General features: G+C 36.4%; 1 pseudogene; it reads left to right on the plus strand.

Moving 5' to 3' along the window:
* Positions 1 to 6459: 6459 nt before the first annotated feature.
* On the plus strand, positions 6460 to 7529 carry LOC101435620 (farnesyl pyrophosphate synthase pseudogene; annotated as a pseudogene).
* Positions 7530 to 12434: the final 4905 nt, after the last annotated feature.

Genomic DNA, 12434 nt, shown 5'->3' on the forward strand with positions numbered 1-12434 from the left:
CAGAACCAGGTTAAAAGTGAAAGGTTGGAAAAAGATATTCCCTGAAAATGGTAACCAAAACAGAGCTGGAGTAACAATACTAATATTGGAAAAAATAGATTTCAGATGCAAAACATAAGGGTTGAAGAAGGTCATTATTTATTAATAAAAGGGGCAATTCACCATGCAGAAATAACTATACTAAATACGTACCTAACCTGAGTGGCAAGATACATAAGGACACACTGGCACAACTGAAGGGAGAAAAAGATATTTCTACAATAATTGTTGGCAGTTTCAATACACCACTCTCAGTATTGGATAGAACATCTGGACAGAGGCTAAATATAGAGAGAACTTGGATAATAGACATCTAGAGTGCACTGTACCCCAAAGCAGCAGGATATACATTCTTTTCAAATACTCATGGATCCTCTCCAAAATAGATGATATGTTGGATGACAAGTCTGAATAAATTTTAAAAGATTGAAATTATACAAAAGAGTTTCTCTTACCATAACACAATGAAGCTAAAAATCAATAATGGATGGAAAAAGGGAAAATTCATAACTATATGGAAATTAAACAACATATTCTTTAATAATCAGTGGATAAAAGAAGAAACTGAAAAAGAATCCAGCAAATAACTTTAGGCAAGTGAAAATGAGAATACAGTATATGGGGCACTGCAAAGGCAGTGTTGAAAGGGAAATTTATAGCCCTCAATGTTTACATTAAAAAAAAAGAAAGAGTTAAAATTGAAGAAGACCTAACTGCACACCTGGACCAGCTAGTAAAAGAATAGCAAACTAATCCCAAACTAAACTGAAAGAAAGTAACAGTAAAGATCAGAGCAGACATAAATGAAATTGAGAACAACAACAACAAAACAACAACAGAGAAAATTTTAAAAAGCAAAAGTTGTTCCTTTGAGAAGATCAAAAAATCTACAAACTCTTACCTAGACTGACAAACAAAAAAAGCGAAAAGGTGCAAATAAAATCAGAAATGAGAGGGGGGACATTACCACTGACCTGGAGAAATAAGAGAGAGCATAAGAGGACACTATGAATAACTGTGTGTCAAAAAACTAGACAATGTAGACAAGATGGATAAATTCATAGAAACACGTGAAACACCTACATTGACTCTAGAAGACATAGAGGACCTCAATAAAACAATTGCAGGGATTGAAACAGTCATCAAAAACCTCCCAAAGAGCTCTGCCACGTTCTCTAATGGAACAGCAAGTACAGAGGGCAAGTGAAGGAGGATGGTCCATTAATGGGCCCTTGATATTGATGAATGTGCTTATGAGCCTTTACTCTTGACACTCTTGAAATTAAAACTTAGCCTAGTATTACAGGGTGCCTAATGGTTACCTCCTGAGAGCCTCCTTGTTGCTCAATTGTGGCCTCTCTCTAAGCTGAACTGAGCATGTAAATGCAATAACTCCCCCCCCCCCGCCCCCAGCATGGGACATGACTCCCAGGGATTAGCCTCCCTGGCACCAAGGATTACTATCAAGAACCAACTAGCAATGTAACTGGAAAAAGACCTTGACCAAAAAGGGGAAAAGGTAAAGACAAATGAGTTTATATGGCTAAGAGAGTTCAAAATGAGTCAGGAGGACATTCCAGAGGTAACACTTATGCATGTCTCAGCAGGATCTGACTGCCAAGCTAGATACCACCTCAAAAGGCGGGGTTCCTGAGGGCTCTGGAGACACACAGACTTATGGACAGGGTAGATAGCTCAGGAGTTTGGTGCCTTGCTAGTGGGCCCTACTTTGGAGTTTGTGCTCCTCAGTGAGACAGAGTTGGACTAAGTTGTGGTTTCCCTAAATATGGCTATTCTGTCTCTTCTGTTTGAACCTATGGTTGGTGCTGGAGTTGGTAGGTTTTCATCCAACAGACTTGAATCTTTGGGCTGTCCATGTGCCAGCTGGGCTCTGAGCCTCAATAGAGTTGCAACATCTACTCTCCAGTATATTGGATTCACCCAGGACAGCTAACAAGAGGGTGATGATGGACAACCACCATACTAAGTAATGAGAGAGTCTACAACTGCAAGTAAGAGAGCCACATCCTTCTGCCCTATGGGATCAAAACCTCCTCTCAGTTAGAGGTGGAGTGGGTCTCACCATCCCAGAATCCTCGGAATTGGGGGATAAACTAAGAACTAGAGTGGACCTACTGGTATTCTACTATAGACTTACTGTGATTCTAGCAATGGTAGAAATTATATCATTGATGTGAAAGCAGTGGCCACTGGAGGTTCTGAGAGCAGGGAGAAGGAAAAACAGGTGCAATACAGGGGCATTTTCGGGACTTGGGAATTGTCCTGAATGACATTGCAGTTACAGATACAGGCCATTATATATCTTGCCATAACCTACAAAATTGTGTGGGAGAGAGTGTAAACTACAATGCAAACTATAATCCATGCTTAGTGGCAATGCTTCAAAATATGTTCATCAATTGCAATGAATGTACCTCGCCAGTGTAGGATGTTGTTAATGTGGGTAAATGTGGGGTGTGGGAAGTGGGGCATATGGGGAATCCCCTATATTTTCTATGTAACATTTATGTAACCTAATTATCTTTTAAAATACGTATATATGTGTATATATATACATACATACATATATATATATTAAACCCTCACAAAGATGAAAAACCCAGGACCAGATGACTTCACAATGAATTTCACCAATCATTCAAAGATGATGTAATAATCTTGCTCAAGCACTTCTGAAAAATTGAATAGGAAAGAATGCTACTAAACTCATTCTATGAAGCCAAACTCATCCTAATGCCAAAACCAGAAAAATATAATACAAAAAAAGAAAACTACAATCAATATCGCCAATGAATATAGATGCAAATATCCTCAGCAAAATAATTACAAACAGAATTCAAAAGCACATTAAAAGAATTACACACCATGGTCAACTGAGTTTTATCCCAGATATGCAAGAGTGGTTCAACACAAGAAAATCAACTAGTGGAATCAACTACATTGATAAACTGAAGAAGAAAAATTACATAATCCTCTCAATTAGTCAGAAAAAATATTAGACAAAATACAGCACCATTTCTTGATAAAAAGCACTCCAAAAGATAAGAATAGAAGGAAGCTTTCTCAATATGGTAAACTGCATTTATGAAAAACCTACAGCTGGCATTGTATTCAATGGTAAAAGACTGAAAGCTTTCCCACTGAGATCAGGAAGAAGACAAGGATGCCCACTCTCACCACTGTTATTCAATACTGTGCTTAGAGGTTCTAGCTACAGCAATTAGACTGGATAAAAAGAAATAAAAGGCACACAAATAGGAAAGGAAGAAGTAAAACTCTCACTATTCTCTAATGATATGATCCAACATTTATAATCTGAAAAATCCACAACAAAGTTACTAAACTAATAGATGAGTTCATCAAAATGGCAGGAAACAAGATTAATATGCAATAATCAGTAGCATTTCTACACACTACTGATCTGCAATCTGAAGAGGAAATCAGAAAAAAATTCCATGTATAATAGCAAATAAAACAATTGAATAGGAATAAACTTAATCATAGACATAAGGAAACTATTCAGGCTACTACAATACATTGCTAAAAGAAACTGAAAAGGACATAAATACTAGAGCATTCCATGTTCATGAATTGGAAGACTAAATATTGTTAAGATGTCAATTCTACCCAAACTGATTTACAGATTCAATGCTATCCAAATAAAAATACCAACAGCCTTTTTTTCAGAAATGGAAATTATCAAATATATTTGGAATGGTAATAGCATGGTACTGGCATAAAGACAGACATATTGACCAATGGAACAGAATTGAAAACTCAGAAATGGACCCTCACATCTATAGTCAAGTGATTTTTTGCAAAGTGGTCAAGCCCTCCTAACTGGGCCAGAACAGTCTATTCAACAAATGGTGCTGGGAGAATTGGATACCCATATCCAAAAGAAAGGGGACCCCTATCTCACACCTATACAAAGATTAACTCCAAATGGATCATGGACCTAAATATAAGAGCAACAACCATAAAACTCCTAGAAGAAAATGTAGGAAAACATCTTCAAGATTTTGCAGTGGGCGGTAGTTTCTTAAACCTTACACCCAAAGCACGAGCAAAAGAAAAAATAGACAAATGGAACCTCCTCAAAATTAAACACTTTTGCTCATCAAAAGGGTAAAAAGGCAGCTAACTCAATGGGAGAAAATATTTGGCAATCACATACATTTTTAATAAGGGTTTAATATCCATGATATACAAAAGTATCATAAAACTCAAATATAAAGACAAATTACTGGATAAAAAAAGGCCAGAAGCCTTGATAATTTTCCAAAGAAATATAAACAGTGAAAAAAAAAGAAAAAAAATGTTCAACATCCCTAGCAATTAGGGAAATGCAAATCAGAACTACAATGAGATATCATTTCATACCTATTAGAATGGACACTATTAAAAAGACAGAAAACAAATGATGGAGAGGATATGGAGAGAGATGAACACTTATTCACTGTTGATGGGAATGTAGAGTGGCACAGCTCCTGTGGAGGACAGTTCCGCAGTTCCTGAGGAAGTTGAATATAGATTTGCTATGTGATCTGGCACTACTACTTCTAGGTATACACCCAGAAGAACTGAGAGTAGTGACATGAACAGACATCTGCATACTGATGTTTATAGAAGTATTATTTATAATTGCCAAAAGACTGAAACAACCCAGGTGTCCATTAACTGATGATGGATAAACAAGTTTTTGTGTATACATAAAAGACATATTATTCAATTGTAAGAAATGAACTTGTGATGCATATGACACTATGGATGAACTTGGTGGATTTTATGTTGTGTGAAGCAAGCCAGACACAAAAGGACAAATACTGTATGATTACACTATTACACAATGTATTTCATGTAAACTAATGCAGTTAATAATTGGAATATAGGTCACCAGAAAACAGAATGAGGTTAAAGGATGGAATGCTGAGGCATAATCTGTGCAGAATTGGAAAAACATTTTTTGTAAATCTTTGGAAATGAATAGAAATGGTGAAATCACATCATAAAGTTTGTAATTAGCTGTGCTAATATATTGGTTTGACAGTGATTAAAAGGAAAAGTTTAAGGTCACATATATTACTAGAAGGAAAGCTTAAAATGTAACATGTATCTGTATAACAAAGTGAAACCTCATGTGAAGTATGAGTATAGGTATTGAATATATGAGTGTTTTTCTTTGAATCAGAACAAATGTACCTTTAATATTATGAGATGCTACTATCAGGCAAAAATACAACCAAAGCAAACTATGGACAGTAGTGTATGGTATTAATAATTTCCATTAAGGGTAAAAAAAAAATACTAAGTGAAAAGAAACTAGAAAAAAAGGTACCATATTTTGTTTGACTCCATCTGTACAAAATATAAAAACAAATAAATTATAAAGATGGAAAAAGAATAGCAGCTATGTACAGAAAGAATGATATGAGATTGAGAAATGGATATTAAGGGGTAGAGTTTTTTGTCTAGCTTTTGTTTATTATTATTAATGGAGAAGTGAAAATGCTCTAATAATGATTGAAGTTGTGAATATACCATTTTGTGATTGTACCAAATACCACTGACTGCTCTCTTTGGATGGATTGTATGCTTTCTGAATATGTATCGATAAAATTGGTTTAAGCAAAAGAAATAAAAGGTGGAAAATAAGATCTGGAAAAGTTGTAAACAAAGAAATGAAGCTACAATCTTTTGTATCACACCCATATAAATGCTTTTCCACTGATAAACAGTTTTATAATATTTTCATAATATGTGGTATAATACCTTTGACCATGAAACTGATTCATGCTAAGGTGACTTGTATTGGGGCACTTTATTTAGATGGGCTCTTCAAGCATTGTCATTAACATAGTCCCAGCTGGAAGCAGAGGAAACCAGAAAAAAGTCCTCCTACTTGCTTCCTCTTGCACATTTTACTCTTTAAATAGCATAATTTGAAGCACAATTTGTTTTTACTAAATCTTTAGCATTAATCTAGTTTAGTGGAAGGATAGCATAAAACTGGCTTAATTAAAGATGTGGAGCAATTTAGAGGCTAATTGGGCTAGATTTATTTTCATTTCGAGTCACAGTACTTTTGATGGCTCTATCAGCCACTAAGAACGTTGAGCCTAGCTATACTAGGCACTGTGGGGAAACAAAATTCAGACCAATAACAGTTTTTGCTTTAATTTGAACCTAATGTTTTATTAGCAACCAAGAAGCTTCTTTTAGTAAGTTCTTTAGTTTATGAAAAGGGCAGTTAAGATTAGCAGAATACAGAAAAAAATCAAACCTGTTAAGAAACTTTACTTTTCAGTTTATACCTCTCTACAGTGTTTGATTTTTTCCAAATAAATATATTACTTTTAAAAAACGTATTACAAAGCTTCAGTACTGAAGCAAGAACCAACATCCAGAAACAGAGCACTTCACACCTCCCTAAGAATGAATGGAGACAAGAAATCTGATATTTATGAAAATATTTCATCCAGCAGAATTTCATCCAGCACTTTTCCCAGATTCTCAAGGTGCTGACCGAGGATGAGTTGGGACATCCAGAGACAGGGGATGCTTTTGCCCAGTTCAAGGAGGTCCTGGAGTACAACATCATTGGAGGCAAGTATAACCAAGATTCGATGGAGCTCGCAGTGTTCAAGGAGCTGGAGGAGCCAAAGAAATAGGATGCTGATAGTCTCCACTGGGTCCTGACTGTGGGCTGGTGTGTGGAACTGCTCCAAGTTTTCTTCCTTAGTGGCAGAGGACATCATGGATTCACCACTCACCTAAGAGTGCAGTTCTGCTGGTATCAGAAGACAGGCATAGATTTGGATGCTGTTAATGATGCCATGTTGCTGGAAGCATGTGTCTACCATCTGCTGGAGCTCTACTGCCAGGAGCAGACCTATTATCTGAACCTGACTGAGATCTTCCTGCAGAGTTCCTAATAGACTGAGATTGGGCAGATGCTGGAGCTCATCACAGCTCCCCAGGGCAATGTGGATCTTGGCAGATTCTCTGAAAAGAGATACAAGTCCTTTGTCAAGTACAAGACCATTTTCTAATCCTTTTACCTTCATGTACCTGCAGCCATGTACATGGCGGGCATTGATGGAGAGAAGGAGCATGCCAATGCCAAGAAGATCCTACTGGAAATGGGAGAGTAGTTTCAGATTCAGGATGATTACCTTGATCTTTTGGGAGACCCCCGTGTGACTGGCAAGGTTGGCACTGACATCCAAGACAAATGCGGCTGGCTGGTGGTTCAATGTCTGCAACAGACTCCTCCAGAACAGTGCCAAATCCTGAAGGAGAATTACAGGCAGAAGGAGGCTGAGAAGGTGGCCCAGGTGAAGGCACTGTATGAGGAGCTGGACCTGCCAGCTGCCTTTACATAGTATGAGGAAGACAGTTGCAGTGCCCTTCTGGGTATTATTGAGCAGCACTCTAGCCCCTGCCCCTGGCTCTCTTCTTCGGGCTGACCTAGACTGTGAGGGCAGTGAGGGGAAGCTCTTAATAATTTAGTCCAACCTTTAAAAAAAACTAAAACCAAAAAGTCACTACTCAAAACAGCATGGCACTGACAGAAGAACAGACATATAGGCCAATGGAATTGAATTGAGAATTGAGAAATCAACAATTACATTTATGGCCAATTGATTTTTGACAAGAGCAAAGATTGCTCAGTTGGGAATCATTTTCATCTCTTCAAATAAATGGTGCTGGAAAAACTGAACCCCCACTTGCAAAAAAAAAAAAAAAAGGAAAACCCCTACACCTTCACACCTTCTACAACAATCAACTCAAAATGGATCAGAGACCTAAATATAATAGTCAGAATTATCAAACACCCAGAAGAAAATGTAGGGAAGTATCTTCAAGTCATTGTGTTAGGCAATGATTTCTTAGAACTCATACTTACAGACAGCAACAAAAGAAAAAATAAATAAATGGGACCTCATTAAAATTTAAAAGTTGTGTCTCAAAGGACTTCATCATTAAAGTAAAAAGACAGCCTACATAATTCTTTAGTATTTACTATGCTTTACATTATTATGGGCCCTCTCTCCCACTTTTTTGATTCAGTTGGTGATAGACAAGATATGAGGTCTTTGGGCTGCAGGACTTACGTAAGCCAAATTAAATGCTATGCAGGCCTCAGCATTAGCCATCTTTGGTTGAAACAATGACTTACTTGGTGTGTTTAAGCCTCCAGATCACAAACCAATGAAATCACCTATACCAATAATAACAAAACCAAGAGCCAAGGGATTGTCGTGAGCTGCATTGATAGTCTTTTTGTTGTTTGTTGGTGCTTTCCTTCCAGCATAAATTATTATCAAAGAGGGGGAATTTAAAACTTGTAGGATGCCTTAGTGTCCTTTTCATTATAAGTTTGGAAAGCTGTCATAATTTTTTACTTTTACAGTGCTCATGATGTCTACATTTAAGATATTGAATTTCTGCTACAAAATCAACACATAAAAATCAGTGTTGTTCCTATATACTAGCAATGAAATTAAGAAAAAATTTCCACTAAAAATAACATATAAAAAATAAAATATCCAGGAATAAAATTAACCAAGTACACAAAAGACTTGTACACTGAAAACTAGAAAACACTGCTGAAAAAATATTAGAGGAGACCTAAATAAGTGGCAAGACATCCCATGTTCATGGACTGGAAGAGTAAATATTGCTAAGATGCCAATATTACCCAAAACAATACACAAATTCATTGCAGTTCCTATCAAAGTTGTAGCTTTTTAATTTCAGAAATGGAAAAATTAGTCCTCAAATTCATATGGAACTATTAGGGGTCCCAAATAATCAAAACTATTTTGAAAAGGAAGAAGAAAGAGGAGTCACACTTCCTGATTTCAAATGGTACTACAAAGCTACAATAATCAAAACAGTGTGGTATTGGCATAAACATAGACAAGTAAACCAATGGAACAGAATTGAAAGTCCAAAAATAGACCTGCATGACTACGGCTAATTGATCACACGACTATGGCCAAATGATCTTTGACAAGGGTGCTAAGTGCATGTAGTGGGGAAAGTATATTATCTTCAATAAATGAGGCTGGGAAAAATGGAGTTCTACCTTAAAAAGAATGAAGTTATACTCCCTACATTCACCATATACACAATTCAATTCAAAATGGACCAAGGACCTAACTAAGAGCTGGAACTGTAGAACAGTTAGAAGATAACATGTGGCCTCAGATTTGACAATGGATTCTTAAATATGACACCAAAAGTGCAAGCAACAAAAGAAATAATTTGATTTTCTTAAAATTAAAAACTTTTGTGCATCAAAGGAAACAATGAAAAACCAAACAACCAAATAAAAAATGGGCAAGGGACTTGAAGAGACATTTTTCCAAAGAAAATATACAAATGGCCAATAAATGAAAATACATCCCACATCATTAGCCATTAGGGAAGTGCAAATCAAAACCACAACGAAATACAATTTCATACCTGCAAAGATGGCTATCATCATCGTCATCAACATCATCATAAATGGAAAATAAGTGTTGGAGAAGGTATGAAGAAATTGGAATTGTTGGTGGGAATGTAAAATGATAGAGCCACTGTGGAAAGCAATATGATAGTTCCACAAAAAGTTAAACATAGAATTACCATATAACCTGGCAATTCCACTTCTATGTATATACCCAAACAAAATGAAAAACCTACAGCTCAAAGAGATACTTGTACACCAGTAGCTATAGGAGCATTATTCATAATAGTCAAATGGTGGAAAAAACCCAAGAGTTCACCAAGAAATGAATGGATAAACAAACTGTGGTACCTACACAAAATGGAATATTATTTGGTCATAAGAAAGAATCAAGTTACGTGATGTACTACAATAGAGAAGAATCTTGAAAGCATTCCATTCAGTGAAATGAGCAAGGCACATAAGGACAAATATTATATGATATCACTTAAAAGAGGTGACTATAAATGACAAATTCATAGATATGAAAGTAGATTAGAGGTTGTTGAGGATGGAATAAGGGAGAAGAGGAAGTCTTATAAAAATTTAAAAAGCTACAAAGTTAAAAAACTAGATATGAATTTTGAAAATATTATACTTAAGTTTCCTCTATGAGCAATGGGAAAAGGGAAGTATAAATTGTAGGGGAAAAAATGAAGAAATCCCCAGGAAAAATTCAATTCTTTTTTTGCTTTAAATGCTGAATGATTGATCTCAAAATGAAGTCACATTTTACATCATGATATTATACAAAAATATTCTATTGCATAAGATACAATAAGGCACCCCTTTGTTTTTCTTTTTTTTATTTAGAAATTCTATGATTTCTTTCAACAGTGTTTCATAATTTTCAGTATGCAACTCCTGTACATGTCTTGTCATATTTACATTCAAATATTTAATTTTTGAGCAATTATGAACTGCTTTATATTTAAAATTTTGATGTTCATATTTTCATTGCTACTATATTGAATAATAATTTATTTTTGCATGTTGATTTTGTATCCTACAATTTGCTGAACTCACTTATTAGGTCTAGGGGTTTTGTTTTTTATTTTTAAATTCCTTTGGGATTTTATACACATACAATTGTGCCACCTGCAGGTAGGGGCAAATTCATTTCTTCCATTCCTATTTGTATGTCTCATATTTATTTCTGTTTCCTTATTGCACTGGTTATAGCTTTCAGCACTATGATGAAGAAGAGTGGTAAGAGCAAATATCCTTTCCACATTCCTTAGTTCACAATCTTAGGGGAAAAACATTTTGTCTTTCACTGTTATGCATAATTTTAGTTATAGATTCTTTTGTAGATGCACTTTATCAAGTTGAGGATGTAGCCATTTATCCTAGTTAATCAGAGATTTAAAAAATCATTAATGAGTGTTTAATTGTATCGTGTTTTTTTCTGCTTTAATTATATAATCTTCTTTTGTCTGCTTATATAGTGGATTATATTGGTTTATTGATATTTCATTCTTGAAGGATATTTTCTCTGGATACAGGATTCTGCATTGATGATTTTTTTCCTTCAGTATTTTAAAAATACTGTGCCACTTCCTTCTGTTCACCAGTTTCTAAGGGGAAATCCACTGTCTTCAAATTTCTTTTCCCCAATAAGTAAGGTCTTGTTTCTCCCTTGCTTTCAAGATTTTTCCTTTAGTTTTCTAATTTGACTAAGTTGTGTCTTGCTGTGGATTTTTTTTTTTTTTGAGTTTATCTTATGTGAGTTTCACTTAGCTTTTTGAATATGTAGATTGGTGTCTATGGCCAAATTTGGGGAAATTCCAGCCATTAGTTCTATTGCTATAGTTTGATATAGTTCATGAATTCCAAAAATAGATATTGGATTATGTTTGTAAACTGGTCTGTACCTGGGTGTGATTAATGTATGATTAGGGCTTTGAATGGGCCATGTCAGTAGGGTGTTGAGTCCCTGCCCTTTGGTGGGTGGGGACTCACAGATAAAAGACATGACAAAGGACAGAGTTAGAGTTTTGATGTTGGAGTTTGTTTTTTAAATATTTTTTGTTTACTTCTCCCCCCTCTCCCTTCCCCCTGTTCCTCCTGTTGTCTATTCTCTGTGTCCATTTGCTGTGTGTTCTTCTGTGTCTGCTTGCATTCTCATTAGGTGGCTCAGGGAAATGATCCTGGGACCTTCCAGAATGGGGGAGAGGTGATTACTCTCTTCTGCCACCTCAGCTCCCCTGTTCTGCGACGTCTTCTTATTTTCTCTCCTCTGTGTCTCTTGTTATGCCATCTTGCTGCACCAGCTCTCTGCATTGGCTGGCACTCCTGCATGGGGCTGCTTTCCCATGTGGGGCAACATTCCCACACAGGGCAGCATTCTTGCATGGGGCCACATTCCTGCGTGGGCCAGCTCCCCACGTGGGCCAGCTTGCCCTCACCAGGAGGCCCTTGGGATCAAACCCTGGACTTCCTATTTGGTAGACAAGAGCCCAGTTGGTTGAACCATATCCGTTTCCCTGGGGTTGGAGTTTTGATGCCTTAACTAAGCACACAGAGGAGCTTGGTCATGAGGAAAGAGAAAAGGCCCTAGAAAGAGAAACAAGCTATTTGCCTAATAGTCTACAGCTGGTCTTGTGGAGATAATGAGGAGCTGAACCCAGAGAGAAGCAAGCCCCAGGAAGAGAGGAACCAAGGAAACCTGAATCCTGGCAGATGTCGGTAACCATCTTGCCTCAACATGTGGCAGTAGACTTTGCTGAGGGAGTAAGTTATGTTTTATGGACTGGTAACTGTAATCTTCTACCTCAGATAAACACCCTTTATAATAACCAACAGATTTCTGATATTTTGCATCAGCATCCCTTTGGCTAATACAAGTTCTTTTAGTATTTTTCAGTCCTGACTTCTT

The sequence above is a fragment of the Dasypus novemcinctus genome, chromosome 14 (genome assembly GCF_030445035.2).
Source record: "Dasypus novemcinctus isolate mDasNov1 chromosome 14, mDasNov1.1.hap2, whole genome shotgun sequence".
NCBI lineage: Eukaryota > Metazoa > Chordata > Mammalia > Cingulata > Dasypodidae > Dasypus > Dasypus novemcinctus.